The sequence below is a fragment of the Hyperolius riggenbachi genome, chromosome 1, assembly GCF_040937935.1.
Source record: "Hyperolius riggenbachi isolate aHypRig1 chromosome 1, aHypRig1.pri, whole genome shotgun sequence".
Classification (NCBI taxonomy): Eukaryota; Metazoa; Chordata; class Amphibia; order Anura; family Hyperoliidae; genus Hyperolius; species Hyperolius riggenbachi.
In genome coordinates, this window is record NC_090646.1 from 608,530,820 (window position 1) to 608,556,872 (window position 26,053).

Sequence of the window (26,053 nt, forward strand, 5' to 3'; positions counted from 1 at the left end):
GCATGCTTGTTCAGGGGTTATGGCTAAAAGTATTAGAGGCAGAGGATCATTAGGATAGTCAGGCAACTGGTATTGCTTAAAGCAAACCTGTAAGGACTTTCGCCGACTGAGCCATGTCACCGCCCACTGCACCCTCAGAGCATACTGTGTAGGCACAGTGCGAGAAAACCTCATACTGCATAATGCCATACTGCCTGCGCAGGCAAAAGAGAACACGCGCATCCAGGCCGCACAGGCTCGGTTGTTGTCGACATTCAGGACGGCGATAACAAAACTGAGCCGCGACGGGAGACCAGAGGATCGTTTTGTCCTGGTGCAGGCACAGGGTGTCTGCAGGGGGCTGACAGAAGCCACATGTAACGGAAACTTTATTTTTTTTTATTTTTTAAAGTCCTTACAGGATTCCTTTAAAAGGAAATTAATATGGCCGCCTCCATATCACTCTCACCTCAGGTTCACTTTAATACAGACCATGCTCTGTAACTGCCACACTGTAAACTTGAAGTTGGGTGACAAAAGTGTTCCTCTAGCTGTAAATCTGATTAATGCATTCAGAGATGCCTTGAGTAAATCTTTCTAATAATGTGAATGTGTGGAGTTAGGTTTTTTTTTTTTAATCTTTTTTTGAACACCCCAAGCTTACAATTCTAGTTGTGTACCATACTTTGGTATAGTATAGTTTTTTTTTCTGGGTGGGTATTCTTGCAAGCGTTGTGGTTACTTGCTACATCTTGAGTGGCTTTTGATGTAATTTCCTGTTTTGTTTTTTTTAATAGCACGGCTTTCTGTAGCAGAAGTGTATAGGCCTAGAGGAACCTGAGCCACGATAGCTGTAGATGTAGCAGCAGCTGTCTTAAGACATGCTTGTCTGGCAAATTATTGTACAGCTATAAGAGTGTGGTTAGAATTGGCACGAGACCTGAAAGCCATGTGTGCCAAGAGGTCATAAATTCATCTCTGGGTTCTGTGAAGTACAAGGGATAGGACTGTACTGGGGCTGCTTCTGAAATAAAAAAAAAAATGTAGAAACCAGATTTTCAGTTCATGTTGTGCTTTTGCAATGACACTTTGGTGCGTAGAGGCTGTATCTGACTTTTGTTCTACTTCTTCACATTATATGCATTTCCAATAACAGTTACCGTAGATCTGTAGTGACTCTGTGACTGATACATTTTTATGAAACTTTAGCATAATCCTCCTGGAACAACATTGTGCAATTAGTGATAGATCAGGGAAACAATAGCTTTCTGAAATTGGGATTATTATTTGGTCTACCACCTTGCACCAGTAGATGTTATGCCTGGAACACACTATACAATTTCCCATCAGAAAGACGGGTCGAATTGATTATTTCTGAAAGGTCTGATCTGATTTCTGATCATTTTTCTCATTAAATTTACATTCACTTCCATGCAAAATTGATCAGAAAAACGATTAGAGACCAGATCGAACTGTCTAACTGAAGGGAAATTGCATAGTGTGTACCAGGCAAAAGGTAGCCATACACTCAATCAATTTTGTCATTCGATTCCTTGTAGGTTTGATCTATCTGCTGGGAATCGATTTCCTGAAATGTCAGATCGATTTTTGATCGATTTTTGACTAAAAATCAATCTAAAGTATCGATTGAGCAGGATGGAAAATTTAAAACAATCGGGGTCGTGGCAAGAGCATTGGCAGATCGATGGCCTATAGCTTTGCACTGCATCGAACAGTACAACTCTGCAGTTCAATCAATTTTCAATAGATTCCCTGCTGGAATCTATTGGAAATTGACCAGCAGTATATTGTAGTAAGTGAGTGATCATTTTGGAAGCTATGCTGGAAATCTAGAAGTGTATGGCCAGCTTCAGGTGACTGAACAGAGGTACAAATACTTGGGCAGAAAACAATCACATAAATCTATCTCAGCTCTGTATGTAGCTCATTGGCTGAAGTGCTGCCTGAACACAGACACAGTACACACAGAGAAGGACCACATACACATAATGTGACCACGCTGTGACCACACCTGCTGCAGTCACTGCAGAGACCAGATGCTTAGTAAAAACTAGAAAGAACACTACCTCATGGACTTGTTTGTCCTACTTACAGTATAGTGTTCACTGCCAAGCTTCACTATGCCAGACATCTGCTCTTCATAACTGTGTCCACAAATGGTCAGAAACAAACCACTGTACAGTAAAGTTACAGACTAGGGTAGTGACCGCTGTTGCTGTACAACACTGCACAGCTCCTAAGAAGCCAGAAACTGGGCCAATCAAACTCAAGATTCATTCAATCTGAGATACCAATCAGGCAGTACTGACGTATATATTTCTGTCTCTGATAACATTTCTGCAGTATGACTATATCCACTATGTCATGTGACATGATGAGATAAACACGTGTATGTATAGTACTAAGCATATTAACCACTTCACCACTGAGGGGTTTTACCCCCTGACCACCAGAGCAATTTTCACCTTTCAGCGCTCCTTCCATTCATTCGTCTATAACTTTATTATTACTTATCCCAATGAAATGAACTATATCTTGTTTTTTTCGCCACCAATTAGGCTTTCTTTAGGTAGGACAATATGCCAAGAATTATTTTATTCTAAATGTGTTTTAATGGAGAAATAGGAAAAAATGTGGGAAAAAATTATTATTTTTCAGTTTTCGGCCATTATAGTTTTTAAATAAAGCATGCTACTGTAATTAAAACCCATGAAATGTATTAACCCATTTGTCCCGGTTATAAAACCATTTAAATTATGTCCCTATCACAATGTTTGGCGACAATATTTTATTTGGAAATAAAGGTGCATTTTTTTCAGTTTTGCATCCATCCCTAATTACAAGCCCGCAGTTTATAAAGTAACAGTGTTATACCCTCTTGACATAAATCTTTAAAAAGTTCAGTCCCTAAGCTAACTATTTGTTTGTTTTTTTTATTGTATTTTTTTTTTTTTTAAATACAAAAAAAAAAAAAAAAATTGGGGAGTGTGGGAGGTAATGAGTTAATTTATTGTGTAAATGTAATGTTTGAATATGTAAAATGCTTTTAGGGTGTAGTTTACTATTTAGCCACAAGATGGCCACAGAGTGTTTGTTTATATGCGACCTGTAAGCGTCCGGAAGGACGCTTACAGGAAGCAGTAGGAGGCTGGGAGACTCACAATGATCTCGCTGTTTCTGAAAGAAGCAGCAGATCATTGCGGGGGCTAGATCAACGAACGGGAATGGATTTTCCCGTTCATTGATCTCCGGGCGAGCGGGCGGCGGCGTGCACGAGCGGCGGGTGCGCGCGCACGAGCGGCGGGAGCGCGGACAGCGGCGGCAGCGCGGAAGGTACGGATTTCTCCGTCCCTGGTTTTTTAGGGGGGAAAAAAGGGGCGGAGAAATTCGTACCGCTGGGGGTAAAGTGGTTAATAACCAGGGTGTTTTACCTGTTTTATTTTGCTGCCTGAAAGTTATTTTTTAAGGATGAAAGTGACAGATTTTGTCTTGTGGGTATCTTGTCAGGAATACAGTAAGCATCACTGATAAGCAAATTACAGCCATAAAAGTTTTCCTGGCAGAATTTTTGTACATATTTCTGAGAGCAGAGGGAGAGAGAAAGGGTCAATATAGTTCATGTATTTTCATTTAGGGACACTTGACAGACTGCAACTGAGCAGAAACCACAAACCACTCAATCTACTTTCTAAATGTTTAAATATAAAATAAAATCCTGGGATGTCTAAAAGTCCGTTTTAGGAGTAGGAGGATAAATATAATTGTTTATCTCATCAGTTTTTCACCTCAGGTTCACTTTAACATATTATGGACTGTTAGCTCCAGCGTGAGTGTTGGCAGCCTCAGACACTGTGCTAATAACAGCCGGTCCTCTTTAGGGCTTGGAAGACATCTTCATTCACGTCTGAAATGGCAAGATGATTATTTTGAAATGGGAATTACAATATCATAAATATTTTACACGCCGCATTTCACTCCAAGATTACTGGAGCACATCTTGAAGTCCTCCCTCATATTGTGATAAAGTCCAGCGCTGGAATCTCATTTCCACTTCAGTGTGATATTTTATGGCGCTTTTAAATGTTGGGCAATTTTAGCATTTATCAGGAATAGCAGAAAAGATGAAGGAAAAATGGAAAATGACATAAAAAGTCTTCAGCGATGGAATTTACTGGTGGCCATTATTTCTTAAATTTGTAATGAATGTTTCCTAGAGCTTTTCCGACAGGCTTGGCTTTCGTATTATTTCGGTATTTAAGGCCCCTAATCCTTCACTGGCTTAATAGGAAAATAACATAAAGCATCCAAGAATCAGGAGAAAATTTCCTGTTATTAAAGCTGAACTCCAGGCAGGCGGCTAAATGTTCAGATTGTCAGGGAATTCCAGCCAAAACATTAAAGCCCCATCTAAATCCTGGCAGCAAAACCACTGCCAGGGTTATAACTGTGCATAGCATAGCCAGTCTCACCTGATGAATAGCGCTCCTTATTAGCTAAACTCTCATAACACAGTGGTGAAAGCTCCACTAACAAAACAGGTCACTGCAGTAATGGCTTGTTTCCACTCGGGCCAAATCTGCTCTGAATCTGCAGCATTTCCCTGCAGGGAAGTTGGAGGGAGAAACGCTGCCTATTCAGGCAATGTCTGCGGTGTGATTCTGGATGGCATGCTGTAGTTTCCCACTGCATGCACCCAAATCTCAATAGCTGTACCCGACACTGCTAAGCAATTTGGCTGGGCTTCACAGTAGCACAGGTGCAGTGACCAAATCGGAAACGGACGCTGCAGCCAAGTGAAAGTAGGCCCTAAAAGTCATTTCTATTGATGGCCTCAGAACCATCATCCCAGAAGAACCCCTTTACTCAAAGAGCAGTACATCACAACCTGTAAACATTTGAAAGGTAAAGATTGAGTTTCAGAAAGTCTGTGCTTTGGTCTGATGAGACTGCACTTTGAGCACTGGTTGTTTGTTAGGTGAAGTAAGGGAGAGGCCTTCAACTTAGGAACACAGCTCCCACAGCTAAACATAGTGGTGGCAGCATCATGCTGGTGGGCTGTTTTGTAGCATCAGGCACAGGGAGCCTTGTTCGGGTGCATAGCTTCATGGAAAATGAAAATTATGTTGAGGGAGAATATACAGAATAATTTTGGTCTCCACTGTATGATTTATCCTTTTTTTTTTTTTTTTTTTTTTTTAAATCTAAAAACAAACTTGCTATAATGAATTGACTAGGACAGTTAAAGTACCCCCGATCCCACCTAAAATAGTCACTAGGGTACGCGTAGCATGTGTTGTAAACATAGGTGCTAGAGGGAACTGAAGCCAGATCTCGGAATGACACCATGAGATGTGCATTGTGAACCAATCTCATTGGCTCACTTTGATTACAGGGTCAGGAGCCAATTACATTTTCTCCTGACCGGCTCACAAAGCTTTGCTGTCATAAGAATGGTAGAGAAACGTGATCGGCGGTAGCGGTGGGTCATTGCGGCGTAAACCCCTTTTTTTGTACCAGCAAGTGGTTAAAAGAAAGTGAAAAAAAGTGTTTCCCTGCAGCCATCCTCTGCCCTCACCGGCCGTCAACGATTCTTCGTACTCCCGCCACCAGCTAGTTTCATTTTTGCCAGCTCGGCGGGAAAACTGAGGATTGTTGAAGGCATACGGACACAGGATGGCTGCAGGTGGCTGGTAGAAGCCCCAGGTAAGCAAAACTCATATTTTTATTTTTTTTACTTTTAGGTTTCCTTTAAGCTAAATACCCACCAGCAGATATGGGCAGATGGATCATGGATTTTGCCAGCGAACAATCGTTTCCCCTGATCCATCTGGCCAATTCTGCAAACATTGTTTGCGGCGTCAAACGAACAATCGTGTTAACGCAGAATAGAGACCGAGAGCCCAATATAGTGTACTATGTACTGGTATGTGGATATGACAAGTAAGTATCTATTTATACTCACAAACATGTGTTACCGTCCAGGTAACCACTATATCAGCAGGTGAGGAAATTAGACCTGTCCCCACTCAGGATTAAGAAGTCACTCTCTGTAGATAGGAAATAAGGGGCAACACCCCTCCACCAAGGGTGGACTCAGGAACTGTATAAACAGACAGAGGCGCCAAAGGATAAAACACTCCAAAATGTTCAAAAGGAGAGGAGGCAGAGGTGGACTCACCTCCCCTAAGTGTTGTGTATATTCAAAAGAACAAAATTACAAAAATGACAAAGAACAAAAATGTATTTATATACTCCAGAAAGCAGGGCTGTGGAGTCGGAGTTGGAGTCGGGGCAATTTTGGGTACCCAGAGTCTGAGTTGGGGTCGGAGTCGTTGATTTCATAAAGTGAGGAGTCGGGAGTCGGATGATTTTTGTTCAAAATCCACAGCCCTGTTAAGTATTAGACTAAGGAGTCGGAGTCAAGGAGTCGGAGTCTGAACCATTTTGGTTACTCGGAGTTGGAGTCGGAGTTTCATAAACTGAGGAGTCGAAGTTGGAGTCAGAAGATTTTTGTACCGACTCCACAGCCCTTCCTGAAAGTGTAAGTGCAACGCGTTTCGCATGCATCTCCCGCCTCATCAGGCAATAGAAAAACAGAGCATAAAACTCATATAAGTCTGGTGCAAAGCTCAGCGCTTCTGTCTCAGAGGCGCTGAGCTTTGCACCAGACTTATTTGAGTTTTATGCTCCGTTTCTATTGCCTGATGAGGCGGGAGATGTCAGCAAAACGCGTTGCACTTGCACTTTCTGGTGTATATAAATACATTTTTGTTGTTTTGAATATACACAACACTTGTGTGTGTCTGCTTAGGGGAGGTGAGTCCACCTCTGCCTCCTCTCATTTTGAACATTTTGGAATGTTTTATCCTTTTGGCGCCTCTGTCTGCTTACACAGTGTTAACATAATCGCAGCAAAACCCATGCGATGAGGATCGAAATGATACTCAAATACTTAATCAGACATCTCAATCACTCAAAATGAACGATCGCCATGGGTGGTGTGCATCGTTAAACATCGTTTTACAAATCTCTGGTAAAAAATGTTGCGCAATATCATGAAAAAATTGTTCAGCATGCAAAATCACTTGAGAAAATAGTTTAGTGGCTATGGCCCTTTAGAGCACTTTCATTCACATGTATCTGAAATTGTTAAACAAGCTGCAGCTCTTTAATAACTGCTTTAGAGTGGTGTTAAAATAATTATCACCTTAAACTAATTATCTTTCCCAAAAGAAAAACGTGTGCAAATCTGAGCAATAAGAGCAGTGATGAGGAACAAAGATGTGTACTCATTTTTTAACGGCCGTGTTTTCATGTGACTTGTGTTAAAAATCCAGCTTATTGTAGTTTTTTTTTTTTTTTTTTTTTCTTTCTTTCTTTTCTTTTTTTGTACGGCACTAACGTCTTCCACAGCGCTTTACAAACTACATAGTTGTGTCACAAGCTGCCCCTCAGCCACTATCTATTCCTTACTTTTAGTCCTAAAGGTCATACGCACGGGGGACAAAAATTGCCCCAGATGAATATCATTCAGATATTGTACTGTATATAGTCAACCGAGGGGTTAAACAATCAATCCATGATTATTCCCGTGCATTTCGAAAAGTCGTCATGACAGATCACATCAGCTATGAATGATGTGTCTGCAAAGTCTACGGCATCTCGCCTAGATCCACCATTGTTTAACGATCTGGTCATGTACGAGTATTGCCCGTAGTCTTTTAAAAACATTTACATCGCATTGTGTAGATATCTTATAAGGTACATTGTGGAGCAACCATTCATTAGTCATTTAATGATCTATCTTTTAATGTGTACGTAGCTATAGCCTAATGTCCTTACCATGGTGTAAAGGATTTTTTCGGCAGGGATTGACTAACTTATCAATATCTTTTTGAGAAATTGGTGGGAACACTCTGAGAATGTACAAACTCCATGTAGTGTCCTGAGTTTCAAACCTGGGGTGCTACTTTTTTTGTAAAATATTTAAACCATGCAGTAAATTCCTGGAACACACAGAACTGGACAGCCATGTGCTTTCCAGTTCTTGGGTACAATCCATGCAACTGTTTTAGTTAGTTGGACCTTGTAGCTCCATGCAGAGGCACACCCCATGTGTCACAGGGTCGGTATGTCAGCATGAGGTAATCACTAAGGGTCTGACATCATTTTACACCTCGTGAGATTGGGACACTCCCTGTAACTCATCATCCCTACATTCCATGGTTTTATCCCTTGCCTGCCATTACATATTATGTGTGTCTTAATAAAACTACAACTGTTCTTTTGCTGTAAGTTACAGCTAGAAATGCTTACTTTATAGCCTTGATCAGTAGGCAGGTATTATGGAATTTTAAGGGAGTAGGCATTCTTAGTAGTTGGCAGCATTTTTAGCTGTTGAAAGCAGACTGGCAAAGATCAGATCTGATGTAGAGTAGGTAAACTAGAAACTGTTTTAAAAATGTTTTTCCAGTTACAATAATTATTTATAAGGCCAGTGGGGCTTTAATTTCTGGGCACTGGGCTGCTTTCAAACTTGTTTCGTTCCTGACAAGAGGAAAGCAAATTTGGGTCCTGCATGTTTAATTCTAGATCTGTCGGACAAAGCAGATGACGACCAAGACCGACAGAATCAATGGTTGCCTTTGAGAACGGACTGTGTCGTTTTTCCGAAATACTCACCTGCCACCTTCCGTTTGGGTCCTCTGCGTCCACTGTAGCTGCCATCATCGATTTGGGTCCCTGCATGGATGAACCGTCGGTATACCGATCCGATTCCCATCAGGCTCCCATCGATTTGCAATAGAAAGTTGTAGTCTTTTTTTCCCATGGAGAATTCTCATTGGTAGTGGACCAATGAGAATCCATACTGGTGCTCAAGGAGCATTCCCATTGGTCTGTTGCAAACCAGTGGGAGCCTGATGCTTCTGATGGGGCTCTGGGCTTGGTACACCAGTATTTCCAGCATGCGGAGGGCAGAGGATAGTGAATGTGATGGCAACAGGTACTGAACGGGTGGTGGCGCAAAAACGCAATGGACGGAACTGGGTGAAAAACTCACGCCATTGTAAGAAACTGGTCCGTTTAAAGTGGACCTGAACTCTTGTCAGGACAGAAGGAAAACTTAGAGAAATACACCCTGCATGTATTTACAGAGTTTAGCCTGTCTAATTCCCCCTCATCTGTGACTAAGCTCAAGTTGTAATTTGGTCCTCCCCTGAGTCACATGACTGCCTATGGCAGATAAGCCCATTTGAAAGCACATGCTGTAAACAATATATGTCTGCTTCCATAATTCAGGAGGTAGAAACTGTGCAAATTAGTCTAGTTTAGTCTGTTTAACCCCCCTGGCGGTATAAAAAATTCCACCAGGAGGGAGCGCAGCAGTTTTTTTTTTTTTTTTTTTCTTATATCATGTAGCGAGCCAAGAGCTCCGATCAGGCGATCTCCGATCAGGAAATCCCGTTCAAAGAACGGGATTTCCTGGAGGGCTTCCCCGTCGCCATGGCGACGGGGCGGGATGACGTCACCGACGTCGGGACGTCATTGGGAGTCCCGAACCACCCCTCAGCGCTGCCTGGCACTAATTGGCCAGGCAACGCACGGGGTCTGGGGGGGGGCGCGGCGCGACGGATAGCGGCGATCGAGCGTGGGGCGGCGGCGATCGGTGTGCTGACGCAGCTAGCAAAGTGCTAGCTGCGTCCAGCAAAAAAAAAAAAATTAAACAAATCGGCCCAGCAGGGCCGGAGAAAACCTCCTGCACGGCTTGCCGCCAAGGTGGTTAATTCCCCCTCATTTGTGTCTAATCACAAGTTGTAATCTGATCTCTCCCCTGTGTCACGACTGCCACGGCAGAGATGGCAGAGAAGCTCATTTGAAAGCACAGGATGTACGTCTACTTCCGTTGAAAAGTAGAAACAGTGCAGATTTGTTTTAGGATTTGTAACAGCTGTAACAAATACATGTTTTTTGTTGAAAGGTTATTATTCTGTTGTGTATCTTTTAGAGCAGAGAGTAGTTCTGAGTTCAGGTCCACTTTAAATGGAAAAGGGATCATTTTTTTTTTTTTTTTTTTTTTTTTTTAAAGCTGAATCCAGCTTTATATTTACAAAACATAGATATGTTCACATGTAATTGATCTGCACCTGGTACAACCATTTTTCACGTTTTCTCACCATTAGCGCAGGTTTGATAATGATTTATTTTCTAGAGCAGTCATGGGCAAAATTGGCCCTTCAGCTGTTAAGGAACGACAGGTCCCACAATGCATTGCAGGAGTCTGTCAGCCCCAGTCATGACTCATAAAAGCAAATGCATTGTGGGACTTGTAGTTCCTTAACAGCTGGAGGGCCACGTTTGCCCATGCCTGCTCTAGAGAGATAACTTCTTCTTTCAGACAAACCAATCTTCGTAACACATAAGTGACAAAAGGAGACGGGGGACTGATTATTGTACAGTGTAAGCAGCCCTGGGAAGATTGAGGCCTAGGAGTAGAGGAAGGCAGCTGAAGTCCTCGATGATGCATGTTTATTAGGCAAGTGTAGCTGAGCTATAACGGGATCTTAGTAATTACTGCCTGGAGGCAGCATTTATTGAAAGATGAATGTTTAGCATAAAGTGGCGAGGATTTGCTGGGGGCCACAGTGAGATGTTTCAGGCACGTAAGCCCCAGTTGCTCACTAACATTTATTTTTATCCCTCTGAGGGTATGTGAGGAACAGCTACGAGCCATTATCTCTAGATGACATGGCTGAAAGGACAACTGAAGCCAGAGGGATATGGAGGCTGCCATATTTATTTCATTTTAAGCAATACAAGTTGCCTTGCAGTCCTGCTGATCCTCTGCATCTAATACATTTAGCCATAGACCCTGAAAAAGCATGCAGCAGATCAGGTGTTTCTGGCATTATTGTCAGATCTGAGCAGATTAGCTGCATGCTTGTTTGTGATGTTATTCAGACACTACTGCAGCCAAATAGATCAGCAGGGCTGCCAGGCAACTGGTATTGTTTAAAACGAAATAAATATGGCAACCTCCATATTCTTCTCACTTCAGTTGTCCTTGAAGCCAGAGTCATGTATTAAAGGGAATGTCCAAGCAAAATAAAAAAAAGGAGTTTCACTTACCTGGGGCTTCTACCAGCCCCATGCAGCCATCCTGGAACATTAACACATACATTTTTACGCATTACTGGTTCAATGCGTAAAAATGTACGCATTGAACCAGTAACGCGTAAAAATGTATGTGTTTATGTTCCTGCACTAGTGGGAATGCGTAAAAATGTACGCAATGCGTCCCGCCGACCTCCGAGGTCGGCAACCTGCCAGCGGGGGACTGGAGCAGCAGTGAGTGACTACGAGGGCACAGGATGGCTGCATGGGGCTGGTAGAAGCCCCAGGTAAGTGAAACTCATTTTTTTATTTTGCTTGGACATTCCCTTTAAGGTGCCCATAAATCTAAGGATGTTGCAGCCTGATCGACTATCCGTTTTGATCATTTTATCAATTGGATGAAAAACTGTTCTGCAACAAGTATGCCCAATTGATGATTTAATTGTTTTTGGGACAGAATTGATCGAATGTATCGATCAAGCATGCTGGAAAGTCCTCAGTATTTGCCTGCTCATATCCATTGCCACTGTGTCACCTTTGAACATACCTGCCCAGGTGGTGTTATTATTCACACTGCATGCATTGTGATGCACAGCGCATTGAAAAGCACTACATTTTGGTTAGTTGCATTTGCACTTCAATAGCAGTAAAGAAATGAGAGTGAACACAGTCTAAACCACACTTGTAGAAGAAAAATGTTCACAAATTCATCTACAAATTGCAACTAAACTTGCACTTGTAAACGCAAATGCATCCAGTATATATACTGTATGTGCCAATGCATCATGTTTTTCAAACTGCAGATTCAAGTGTGAATGCGACCTTGCTAAGTGAGCAGGTTTCACTATGTTAATAAGAAATCTTATACTGAACGTTCTCCGTAGATTCCCAGACACTAAATACCTCTACACTGAAACTAGAGTTTATTGACATTATCTTAGCAGTAATCATCTCTCCCATGCTCTTTTTGCTTTCCACGTATATTTCTAAGCCTGCAGGTCATAGAACTCTGCACCTGCCTTTCTGTATGATAACAAATGCTCCCAGCTCTGATAACTGAAGTAAACTGACATTGATCTTTTGAATGCAGTTGTACCAGTGAAGAGGAAATCTCTCTAGCGGGAGTGAAACTGTGAGGCCGGCACAACACAGCTGGCACTTGTAGTTCCACATTAGCCAGAGAGACACAAGTTATGTGCAGTTGCATCAAGTCAAGTCAAGTGCTCACTTTGTAACTGTTGTATGTAAGCTATCAGTGTAAAAACCCATCATAACTAATCTTATTTCAACACAGTGACAGATGAGCATTGTTGCTCTTTACACACCACTGTTTATATTATTACGATATAGCATACTGAGAGCATGAGCCCACCTACACAGTTGTGCACATTTGTGTCCGCTTTTCAGCAACACATCAATGTTAAGGATGCTGAAAAGCAGACAGAAGCAAACACAACTGCGTTAGTGGGCTCAGTCCCTGAGCACTTTGGGAGCTTCTTATCTCAGGTAAAAGTAGGGATTAGGAAGGGTTTCAAAATGTGTCCTAAAAAATCTTTTGTTTGCAGGAAGCAGCATTGCTAGTCCTTGTTCCTGAGTTATGGTCAGGCACTCACAGATGTGGAGTATGAGAGCCCACTGTTCACTCTCCTATGGACTTGGGACAATTGCTCCTCAAAACATTCTCTTGTGATTGCTTTGGGTGACAGTTTACTCCATGGCAGTGTACAGATGAATAAAGCCCAATGGCCTCAATTCACTAAGCTTTATCAAACACTTTATCAAACGTTTGATAATTGACCTCATGGTTACAATCTAATTTTGAATTCACTAAGGTGTTACAGATTTTTTGAACATTTTATTGATAAAACATTCGATAAATATATAACACCTTAGTGAATTCAAAATTAGATTTTACCCATGAGGTAAATTATCAAACGTTTGATAAAGTGTTTAATAAAGCTTAGTGAATTGAGGCCATTGTGTTGTTTAAGGAGGCAAGAAGTGTCCTGCTACAGACAGAGCCGGATTAAGGGCAAATGGGGCCCTAAGCAACATACGTAGCCAACTTTGATTCCTCTCCCTCTACCACCCTTTTACAAATTTTTTTGGGACTCACGTGCTAACTGAGGGGGGGGGGGGGGGGGTGGAAGCAAATACCTTTCATGAAACATAATTATTCTGGGATGCCATCTGCGTCCTTGTTTTGCCCCATATTGCCTCCAATCGCTGTAGAAAACTTTCAGGAGGCCTCCGTGAGTGAGAAAGTGGCTGAGAGCTCCCGGTTTGCACAGGCGCGCCAGTAGCCTGGCGAACTGGACGGGGGGGGGGGGGGGGGGGCTAAGGCAGAGTTCTATTTCCACCACCCCCAGTCAGAATCCATATAGTTCACCAGGCCACTAGTGTGCCTGTGCAAGCCGGGAGCTCACTGCCACTTCCTCGCTCGCGGCGGCCTCTTGAAAGTCCAGCACATGCGCTCACATGACTGGCAGAAGTGCATGTGAGGCCGTGCCTGCCGACATCCATGCTGAGTGAACTTGGCCTCATATGCATTTATGCCAGTCATGTGAGCACATGCATTGGACATTGGGGAGGCCGCCACAAGTAGAGACGCGGCAGATAACTCCTGACTTGCAGGCGCACCGGTGGCCTGGCGAACTGTGCAGGGGGGGGGGGGGTGGCAGAGTTTATTTCTGGGTCATGGATGCTGACCTAGGTGGGAAGCCGGGGCCCATTCCGGATGCTTTCCATAGCGATTTGGGGCAATATGGGGCAAAATAAGGACACAGACCGTGTCCCAGAAGTATTATGCTTTATAAAAGGTATTTATTTTTTTCCCTTGATCACCTTGTGAGTCCTTAATGGGAAGCCAGGGCTGGATTACCATGCTGATGGGCCCCTTAGATTGTGAATGGGCCCCCAATCACCAGGCTTGTGTTGCCTGGTCGGTAATCCGGCCCTGACAGATCATAATGGCAACTACGGTAGCAGTCAGCTGAGTCAGATCACTAGAGGGGGGGCCAGTAAAACGCTAATGTATACATATCTTTGGTCGGCGGATGCCGTAGGATTGATATCTGTTCTGGATGTAAGGCCCAGTCACACTGAGTGATTAGTTGGCTTTTTCCACAGATTTCAGAATAGGCGATGATCGTTACCGCTTTGAAAAGTGCTAGGGTAATTAAAAGTGTATGGCAGTGATCTCACTGCAGCAATAGGCGGAGATTCACGATTTGCGGAAAGCGAAAACGTGGTGCATACAGTGGTTTATTTGCAATTTTTGTGATCATTCAACTATTGCAAAATTATCCAATAAAACGTAAAAAACTTGCAAAAAAAATGCAAAGCATCGTTTGCCTAACTGCACATTTGTACCCACCTCACAAAATTGCAGAAACAATCGCTCGTCCCTCAAAAAAATTGCTGGTCGTCAAAAGAATAGTGGGTAGGAGCCTTAAAGGGGTTGTGCACAAGTACATGTTGCTGTGCAGATTTCTCATCAGGCCATCAAAGTCTCCAAGTTATGTGAATTAAAATAGGTAGGTAATATAATCTCTTACCCTCCGTTTTAAAAGAACAGGCAAATGTTTGTGATTTCATGGGGGCAGCCATCTTTCTGGTCGAAAGGAGGTGATTGGGAGCATGAGACACAGTTCCAACTGTCCTGTGTGCTGATCACCCCACCCAGCTGTGCACGCTAGGCTTCAAATCTCAAATTCAAAATGTACAAAAACAAATTTGCGCCAAAACAGCAGAAGGAGAACAAAAACATCAGAAATCCCATCATGCTTCGCACCGCATCAGTGAAAAAAAATGCCCGGGCAGTTTTCTTCTGTGAAGCTAAAAATGAGGCTTGGGTAAGAAAAACCAAGTTCTGATGCTGTGAAACTGTTAAAGAAACACCAAACCTTATCAGTGCTGCTGAGTAGATTTTTAGTCTGGAAGTTCACTTTTAAGTTTCTCTAATGGAACTATAAATGGGCTGTAAAGTATGTTGCTGTAAAGCACTCAGTTTCTTCTTCCCCTAGTTTCTGTTGCTATGTTGAGCCACAGTGTGGATATTCTCCATCTCTGAAGTGTGCAGTGATATTTCCCCCGCTCCCCGGAGCCTGGGAGATGAAGTGTTTTATTAAAGATTACATTTTAGCTTAAATAGAGCTTCTTGTGCAGAGGGTGCTGTCAGGAGAGTTTTCTGCCTTCCAGCCATTAAATAATGAATCTAAAACACCATCCTCAAAATTGTTTTTAAAATTAATGAAATAGTGGAAAGGATTTCGAGCGTTTTCACGCGGAAGGGCTGCCTTCCTTCTTTCTGCTCTTGTCTGCCGATATGGGAAAGTAAACATCACAGGCATTGCATCAACGTGAACGTGATGAAGCAACTTGTTCTATATTTTCCTGACTTCATTTCAGGACACAAAGAAAACCGGTTATCCTGCTTCACTTCCTGAGGTTTAGAGGCATTACTTTTTTGGGGGGTTTTATTGAAATATTATCCGTACTTCCGGAATCCACCCCGATACTCGAGCTTATAATAAAAGTGGAATTTCTTTCCGACACCTAAGTGGATGAAAATTTAGGGCTGAATTGATTTAAAGTGAGGTGAAAGTGATATGGAGGCTTCCATGTTTATTTCCTTTTACACAATACCAGTTGCCTGCCAGCCCTGCTGATCTATTTGGCTGCAGTAGTGTCTGAATAACACCAGAAATAAGCATGCAGCTAATGTTGTCAGTTCTGACAATAATGTCAGAAACACTTGATCTGCATTCTTGTTCAGAGTCTATGGCTAAAAGTATTAGAGGCAGATGATCAGCAGGACAGCTAGGCAACTGGTATTGCTTAAAAGGAAATAGATATGGCAGCCTCCATATCCCTTTCACCTCGGGATCACATTAAGCAGATAGTATAATAAAACCGCATTATGCTTCACAGCAAGTTAAAGCAATATGAAACTCAGCATTTCTTCTTTGTTCTTAAAGGTTATTTACAGCATACATTTTACTACCACATAAAAATGTGTAGTAGAACAGCATTCAATCAGTTAAACACAGCTATTTTGTTCATAAGTGGAAAGCTCTTTTTATCAGTGGCCAGCATCCAAGAGGTGATAACATTATCTTTTGTTTACATTCCTTTATCTGTTATGCTAGGTGCAGACCATAACATTGTCCGGCAGAATTACTTGCCAGATCGATTAGTTCCAACATGTCCGATCTGAATTTTGATAGCTTTTTCAATTTTCCGATAGTTTATCGGATTGGTTTTTCGATCAATTTCCATAGAAGTGAACAAAAATCAATGGGAAAATCTATCGTAAAATCATAAAATCGATCAAAGTTCAGATCGGACATGTCAGAAATAATCGATCTGGCAGGTAAATCTGCCAGAAAATTGTATGGCGTGTACCTAGCAGTACACATCTATCTATGCTGAAAATGAGCGCTCTCTACTGTAGAAGGAGAGAGCTGAGAAGTGATCACTAGATAGATTTTAATATATCAATACAGCAGCTGTGCAAAAAAATTTGCAGTGGAAGCTTTCAGAGCAGATAAACTGTACTTTGTGAATGTGTAATTTGTAAACAGACAATATTACTTCACTTGTACGCAAAAGCTAATATAGTAACTGTATGGGTAACAAAGTATGAAAACACATTTTTATTGAATGTTATGTCAGAGTTTTATCCCACTTTAAGGCAGGCTTCACATTAGACAGGCTTGCATGCAATTTTCCCACAATGCAGATTTGCATTATAACTTAAAGCCAATGTAATGAAATTGACTCGTTCATATCTAATTTGGTTTCCAGCACTTTATTCTGTTGATAAATGCAAATGTTTTTTCTGCCTGGTGTCCAAAAAGCACTTTTCTGCACTTTTTCCATGCATACAATTGTTACCCTGCCCTGAATATTTTTCCACACTGCATGGGGACTTTGAAAAACGATTGTATGCTGAGGCAAAAATCATTTATAATACAATATTCACTGTATGAATTTAGTGCTGAGGTCCGCACTGACCCACAGTCTTCCCTTTCAAGTAATCTCATTTGAAGGAGCCCCTTTACACTCTCCAGCCTAGTTCTGGATTTTATGCCCAAGCTTGTAAGATTTTGATTTACGTTTTGTTGCTGCTCATGCAAGCTCTACTATTATAGCAACAAGTGCTGTGTAATAAATGTTTCCTAGAGCAAGGCTTTGAGACGCAGCACACGGCTGGAATAGGGATATATTACAGAATCTTGTAAATGTCTCTTGGAATTATGAACATTCCACTGGCTGCGATTCCATCTGGAGATACAATATTGTTGCCACTTTTGCCAGCAGCTATATTTTATTTTCTGATTTTCACTGCATTCACCTTTTTACTCTTAAAGATACCCTGTCACCTTTTTCACACATACAGAACTGATTTGTGAAACATCATTTTTACCTGACTTTGACTGCATGCCTCCTGTCAGAGTAATGTTATCGTTTTATGGTGAGGGGAGGAGGGATGGCAGCAGCTTCTGGCAGGCAGGGAAAGTGCAAGAACAATGCTCTTGCTTGTCTGTGTCTTTTAAAAGACCTGGTGTGCCGGATACTTAATGCAGATCTAAACTGTAAAAATGAATTTCACACTGTCAGCACAGTCCACATGTTATGATAGGGTAGCATAAATACATGTTTAAACACTGACCTTTTGTGGCAGAAAATACAGGTTTTGTTGTTGAGCCACACCCTAGCCTTAAAAAAACTGCAGTTGCCACTTGTGAGGGGCGAATCTGCAGAGTTTCCCCGCAGGCAAATCGCGTAGGAAAACTCTGGCATAGGGATAAATAGCGCCGCCGGCCAAATCGCTTGCGCTAGCCATTTGGCCGGCATCTCCATTCGACATGGTGCGGGAAGCTGCGAATCCCATAGCCCATCCCATCCCATTAAATGATTTTTTTCAGCAACTGACGATTTCATTTCGTGACAACGACCGTGATGGCGGATTAGATCTTTATGATCCCCGATGACTCATGCGCAAATTACCGCGATTGCTTGAACTCTCGTTCACACCTGTTGTGTGACATCGCGTATTCCCGCCGCCAGGAAGGTGGATCGGGAAGTGCTCAACGTCGTACGAAATCGCTGGGATCCATCTTCCTGGGTCGCAAGGGGGGGGGGGGGGGGGTGCAGCTTTAGAGTTCTTAGATAAGCCCATGCGTGCCACTGAGCCAGTCATTTAAAAGGAGAGAAATTGTTAAAGGAAAAATTGTGCTGCCAACTACAATATTCACATTGACAGACACACGATGAAACATACCAGAGCTATTGCAGTTCTTCCCTTCTGCTTAATACAGAAATCACCTGTTTCAATGGGTAAGAAAGAGGGGGATTGATTATAGTAAGTGTCATTCTGGCACTTTTTTCACTTTGGAATTTATACTTTTTAGGGACTTTAACCTAGGATTTAAAGGGGACCTAAACTGAGAAGGATATGGATTTTTCCTTTTAAAATAATACCAGTTGCCTGACTCTCCTGCTGATCCTGTGTTAATAATACTTTTAGCCACAGCCCCTGAACAAGCATGCAGATCAGGTGCTCTGACTGACGTCAGACTGGATTAGTTGCATGCTTCTTTCAGGTGTGTGATTCAGCCACTACTGCAGCCAAAGAGATCAGCATGACTGCCAGGCAACTGGCACAAACATCCATATCCCTCACAGTTAAGGCTCCCTTTAACTGCATCCCAATCAGTAGCTGATACCCCCTTCCCACGGGACATCTTTACCTTTTCTCAAATAAGTCATCAAGGACATTCTATATGGCTGATATTGTGGTGAAACCCCTCCCACAGTGTGAAGTCATGAGCATGGTCCTGATAGTTTGCTGTCTGTGATCCTCGTTGCATTGTGGGAAATAACTGCTTTTTTCAACTGCCAAGCAAGCAATATCTCTCTCTGTCCATAGAATATTCAGAAACGAATATTCTGCACAGATCACTGAACTAAAGATGTCACCACCAGTGATACATTTCACAATGTAAGTAGGGGGGGATTTTACAATGGGCAAACACTGACTACATAATTTATACATGAATATTGTAAAAAAAATAAGCAATTTTGTTCATTGTTATTTTTCACTACAGCTCCTCTTCCAGGGACCTCATGGGACTCCTGTGCGCACTAGATTTTCAGCCAAGAGGGTCCCTAATGGCAGCCTTGGCCATGTTACATCTAGCATGTGTATGAGGTTTAGCCAGACATTAGTTTTATTCGCTCGCATTCGTTATCAGGGAGAGTTTTGCTGCAGTCCCACTGCAGAGGAATTGTCACTTAGAGCTGTGGATTCTTAATCGTTACCGTAAGAAAAAAGGAACAAGGCCGAGTACTAAGTAGATTGAGACTTTACATAAACATGGTTATTATATCATCATTTAGTATGTCATTTCAGGTATCCATTAAGGAGGAACTTTTTTTTGAAAACTAGTAGGGGGGGGGGGGGGGGGGGGGAATCCACCAATACAATGCAAAGTGAGAAGTTAAAAAATAGAAGAGATATCAAGAAATGCTTGATATTTGCCATGTAATTTGTTCATGTTGTTTGATTGACAATCAGCCTGCACATAATCATCTTTACTACTGGCAGACATGAAAAAAAAAAGACAGCACCAACTGCCATTATCTATAACCACCGGTCCTAACAATTCGATAGGCTGAAAGTTTTTTTTGTTTTAATAGACATACACATGCACAGAGGGTTACTGGTTGCTTGGCAGTTGGAAACAGAAGTTATTTCCCACAATGCAGTAAGGTCCACAGAAAGGAAACTGTCATGGCCATGACATCACACTGTGGGAGGGGTTTCAGTTCAATATCAGGCACACAGACCCCCCCCCCCCCCCCCATGATCTATTTGAGAAAAGGTGAGGATTTCTCATGGACCCGAGAACCCAAGGTGAGAAGTATATGGATTCTGACATTGCCTGGCTATCCTGCTAACCCTCTGCCTAATACTTTAAAGGGATCCTTAAGTCGCTTGAAAATAAAAGGGTTTCACTTATCTGGGCTTCTGCTAGACCCCTGCAGTCGCCCTGGGACTGCGTAGCCACTCACTCATGCTCCGGTCCCGTGCCGCGGGTTAGTTTGGACCACTGCACCTGCGCAGCCCTGGCCACGCGTATCTTTGCACACGCTCCCATTCGCAATAGCGGCCTGTGCCTGCAACAGGGTACTAGAGCATCGGTAAGTGGCTACACGGGCACAGTGCGGCGGCAGGGGTCTGGTAGAAGCTCCAGGTAAGGGAGACCGCTTTTTTTCTGGGTGACTTAAAGAGAAATCGTAACCAATTGAACTTCACCTTAATCAGTAGCTGATACCCATTTCCCATGATAAATCTGTTCCATTTCTCACACGGATCATCAGTGGGCTCTGTATGGCTGATTTTGTGGTGAAACCCCTCCCACAGTGTGATGTCAGTGCCTCACAGCTCTGAGTTACTGACCTCACACTGTGCAGCATCTTCTTCCGGTGACATCACCTGCCAGCAGTAAAAATGTCACCATGTGATAAATGTCAGAATGTAAATCCGGGAACGGAAAGATTTTACAATGGGCAAACACTGACTAAATCACTTCTACATAATTATTTTTTATTACATTATTTTCACTGGAGTCCCTCTTTAATGATCCCTTTAAGCCATAGACCCTTAACAAGCATGCAGATCAGATGTCTGACAAATCTGACAAGATTAGCTGCATGCTTGTTTCATGTGTGTGATTTAGACCCCACTGACCAGAAAGATCAGCAGGACTTCCAGGCAACTGGCATTGTTTAAAAGGACATAAATATGGCAGCTTCCAAAGGTCTCACACCTTGGGTTCAGTGTTGCCAACTCATGCCTTTAATTACTGACACATCTAAGTTATGCAGGTTCTGGGGCTATTTGCACATAATCAGTGCCTTAACTGCATCTACCTAGACACAAAACCTGTATAAGTCATATGTGTCAGTAAGTAAAGGGATGAGTTGGCAACTCTGCTTGGGTTCCTTTTTTAACGTTCATCTTTAAATGTTCCAGCCTTTACCTGGCAGACAGCAATGAGTGGCCTCTTGTTAGTTCATATGCTAAGATTTTTCTGTTAGCTCAAAAGATGACTTATCCTGGCACTGAACTGTGTCTCCTTAGGTGACAGCCCTGCAGCTTCTGATAGCAAACACGTCAGCCAGACAGAACCTGCAGGGAGAGTTTATTCAGTCAATTAATGATTTTGGCTGCCCTACAAAAGACTTTTCAACATTCATCGTACCAAGTTAGGATTAAAGATGATCCTGTTGTTGTCAGAAAGCTCTTAGTGCAACATCCACAGCCTGCTTTAATTTGCTGTTTTTATTTTCATTGACACGGCATTGCACAATAAGCGGTTTGAGTTCTTCAATCATTTTAGTTACACTCCACCCAGGATAATGAAAGTTGTGTGTAACTGCTTCTGAACTCTTCTGTTGCAGTGCCACATTTGTCAGCTTCCTTTAAGAAAATGGTTTCAATTGGAACCCGAGGTGAGAGGGATATGGAGACTGCCATGTTTATTTTCTTTAAACAATGCAAGTTGCCTGGCTGTCCCCCTCATCCTGTGTGTCTAAAGGTAGCCATACACTGGTCGATTTGCCATCAGATCCGACCAACAGATAGATCCCTCTATGATCGAATCTGATCAGAGAGGCATCGTATGGCTGCCTTTACTGCAAACAGATTGTGAATGGATTTCAGCATGAAACCGATCACAATCTGTGGAGCTGCCGCCGCCCCCCCCCCCCCGCATACATTACCTGATCTGGCCGGTGCGTGTCCCCTGGTCTCCGCTGTCCCTTCTCCGTGCTCGGCTCCAGCTTCACTGAACTTCCTGCCGGGGAAGTTTAAACAGTAGAGGGCGCTCTACTGTTTAAACTTCCTGCCGGGACAGGAAGTTCAGTGAAGCTGGAGGAGCCGAGCAAGGAGAAGTGACAGCGGGGACACGCGACGGCCGGAGCAGGTAATGTTTTAGCGCTGTCGTCGGGCATTCGAACGCCGCTATCGACGCACTCCCGACCCGCCAGCAAACGAACAAAATCTTCCGCACGGACGGTTTGATGGGAATCGACGGGAACGATTGATTTCGGACCGAAATCAATCGTTCTGTCTGCTTTTGCACAACGATTTCACAGCAGATTCGATCACCGTGATCGAATCTGCTGTATATCACCGGTAAAATCGTTAGGTGTATGGGCCTCTTAATACTTTTAGCCATATGCAAGATTGCAGATTAGGTGCTCTGACTAAAGTCTTACTGTATTATTTACATGCTTGTTTCAGGATTTTGATACTATTGATGCCAGAAAATCAGCAGCACTGTCAGGCAACTGGAATTGTTTAACCTCCTAACGACTGCGTCACGCCAATGGGCGTGAACGCGGTGTTTTGCCGGAGATCGCGCAACTCCGCTTAAATGACGGAGCTCCACTCCGCCATCAGTCTCCCAACGGAGATCGCAGCCAGGAGACTGTTAGATGGCGAAACCTCCATCTATTTACAATGTACAGTGCTGCGGTCTAAGGCAGCGCTGTACTGGGGATAGTGTTACTCGGCTGTCTCATCTGGAGACACAGGAGCGATAGACTGATGCCTATGACAGCCGATCACTGTCATTGACTCGCAGTGGGGGGGGGGGGGGGGGGGGGGGAGTTTAATATAAAATAAATAGTAACATTTATAAAAAAAATAAAATAAGAAAATGAACAAACATCCCTGCAGCAATCAGAGCCCACCAACAGAGAGTTTTGGTGGTGGGCAGAAAGGGGGGGGGGGGGAAATCACCTGTGTGCTGAGTTGTATACCCCACAGTGAGCCCTTAAAGCTGCAGTGGCCTAATTAGTGAAAAGTAGCCTGGACACTAGGGGGTGCAAGCCTATGGTCCTGAACAGGTTAACCCTCCTGGTGGTCTATTAAATTCCAACAGGAGGCAGCGGAGCAGTCTTTTTTTTTTTTTTTTTTTTAAATCATGTAGCGAGCCCTGATAGCCGCTGTGCAGCGGCATCCCCCTGCCCCCGCTTCGATCAGGAAATCCCGTTCAAAGAACGGGATTTCCTGGAGGGCTTCCCCCGTCGCCATGGCGGGACGGGATGACGTCAGCGACGTCTTGACATCATTGGGAGTCCCGATCCACCCCTCAGCGCTGCCTGGCACTGATTGGCCAGGCAGCGCACGGGGTCTGGGGGGGGGGGGGGGGGGCGATACGGCGGATAGCGGAGATCGAGCGCGGGGCGGCGGCGATCGGTGTGCTCACGCAGCTAGCAAAGTGCTAGCTGTGTGCAGCAAAAACAAAAATTATGCAAATCGGCCCAGCAGGGCCTGAGAAAACCTTCTGCGCGGCTTACCCCGCCACCAGGAAGGTTAAAGGGCCACTATCACAAGAAAAGGAGGCAGTTAAAATCTGACAGAACTGACAGGTTTTGGGCCAGTCCATCTCTTCATGGGAAATTCTCAGGATTTTCTTTGTTTTCAACAGCATTTCCTGGACAGCAGTTGCAAAGTCTAAATGACAAAATGGTGTACAAGTGAGCAGGGAGCCTGGCTGGTATCTTACTATTTTGGCAGTTTTACTGCTGTTCAGGAAATGCTGTTGAATTCAAAGAAAGCTCTGAGAACCCCCATGAGGAGATGGACTGGCCCAAAACCTGTTGGTTCTGTCACATTTTAACTGCCTACTTTTTTCACAATAGTGGTCCTTTAAAAGGAAATAAATATGGTGGCCTCCATATCATTCTCACCTCAGGTGCACTTTAAGCAAATCATTGAATAGATGGGCAAACTGAAGGGTGGACAGATTGTCGGGGGCCAGCTTACACATTATTGCTGGGACACTACTTTGGCAGTTTCATCTGCTGATGTTAGTGGAACTGGCTCTTAAATATTTCTTACCGTCTCCTGGGTCAGACAGACTGACTCCCGAGATCCTTATTGATTTGTTCACTTCTGTCCTAACCTCCTTTTTCCATTATATATACAAAGAAAATTGACAAAATTAAATTGGTTGTATAAAATACATCAAGAAGGACCAGGGCAGTGGGAGCGGTAACCACTGAGACCATTTACTGATTCAAGCTGGGAGAAAATCCTCAAAGGATGAATGGGTCGGCACCACCAATAGCAAACAAAGCTCTTTTAATGAATCAAAGCATAACAGTGACAGACGCTGTTTCGGGCTAACAAGCCCTTCCTCAAACTGCTGACAAAGTGAACATACACTAACACCATCTTTATACACCCACTGTGTGGGCGGGACTACCAGCGGACCTGATGGGGACCTGAAAACGAGCCACATAGAGAGCATTACTCATCCCAGGTCAAAAAAGCACCAGACGCCAAGCAGGAACCTCCCTCAGTGTTGCCTCTACATGTCAGCGCACTAGACTGCCGCCGACCAATCAAAATCAAGGCCCAACTCCGCCCAGCGTGACGTCTCGGCTCACTGCCGGCATACACTCTGTCAAAAGTCATCGGAACCCGCAAGGCGTCATGGGGGAGTAAATAGTGTCATGGAAACGCCAGACACTACGCATCAACCTCATGCGGCGCCGCCTCTAAAGACCAGGCCAATCAGAACAAAGAAAAGCCGCCGGCCAATAGTCTGTAAGGCCAAACGCTCCTCAGAATGACAACACCACGCAATGCAGTGTGTACATTCTGACAATGTATCATAGGTAAATGCTGGGCAATCTGGACTAACATGTGGTGTTAAAAAATATATTGTTAAAACATAACTTGGCTCAAAAGACTATAAACGATTGAATATTGTAATACACTTACAGATCCCACACCAGGTCAGCTGCATAATCCAAATAAAAACAGAAAAAAGAGCATCTAGAAAAATAAGAATAAAAATGTGTCAGACTAATCACAGTGTACACAATCAATGTACAAGTCATATACAGAACCTGAGATCGTATTCCTTGTTCAAACCACCTGGCCCCATTGTCCCCAACCTCCTAATCCAATATGCCTCTTTGCGAAGCAATTCCCTATCGCGACTGCCCCCCCTGAAACCCACTGGAACCCCATCAATGACAGTGACCCTCAACTGAGAAACGGAATGTCGACAGTTGTGAAAATGCTCCGCCACTGTCAAACTACACTGTGGATTCCGTATATTGGATTTATGTGAAGAAATGCGATCTTTCAATCGCTGTGTAGTCTTACCAATATATGATAGACCACAGGGACATTTTAGCATGTAAACCACGAATGTAGAATCGCAATTATATAGACCATTGATAGGTATGGGTGCACACAGGGAAGGGTGCGAGAAGGTTTTGCCTCTGATCACATTATTGCACATGTGACAACAGAGACAGGGGTACATACCACGACGACCCCCCTCTGAACGCGTAGGCGCACCCGCCGTGATCTTATCTCGGACCGTCGGAGCGCGTTTAAAGGACATTAGGGGAGGGTACCTAAATTCAGCAACCGTGGGCAATCCATCTCTCAGAATGTGCCAGCGTTTGCGGATGCTATGTGTGATAGCATCGCTGCAAACATTGAATGTGAAGACAAAAGGAAGTCTGACCCCAGTTCTTCCCGAATGCTGTTGAATTCAAAGAAAACCCTGAGAACCCCCATGAGGAGATGGACTGGCCCAAAACCTGTTGGTTCTGTCACATTTTAACTGCCTACTTTTTTCACAATAGTGGTCCTTTAAAAGGAAATAAATATGGTGGCCTCCATATCATTCTCACCTCAGGTGCACTTTAAGCAAATCATTGAATAGATGGGCAAACTGAAGGGTGGACAGATTGTCGGGGGCCAGCTTACACATTATTGCTGGGACACTACTTTGGCAGTTTCATCTGCTGATGTTAGTGGAACTGGCTCTTAAATATTTCTTACCGTCTCCTGGGTCAGACAGACTGACTCCCGAGATCCTTATTGATTTGTTCA

The 26,053-nt window shown here is 43.4% G+C and overlaps 1 protein-coding gene across 4 annotated transcripts in view; it reads left to right on the forward strand.

Annotated features, from left to right (window-relative positions):
• The window catches only part of ERBIN (erbb2 interacting protein), a 335,765-nt gene that overhangs the window by 69,596 nt on the left and 240,116 nt on the right, over positions 1–26,053 (forward strand). The window lies entirely within an intron of this gene.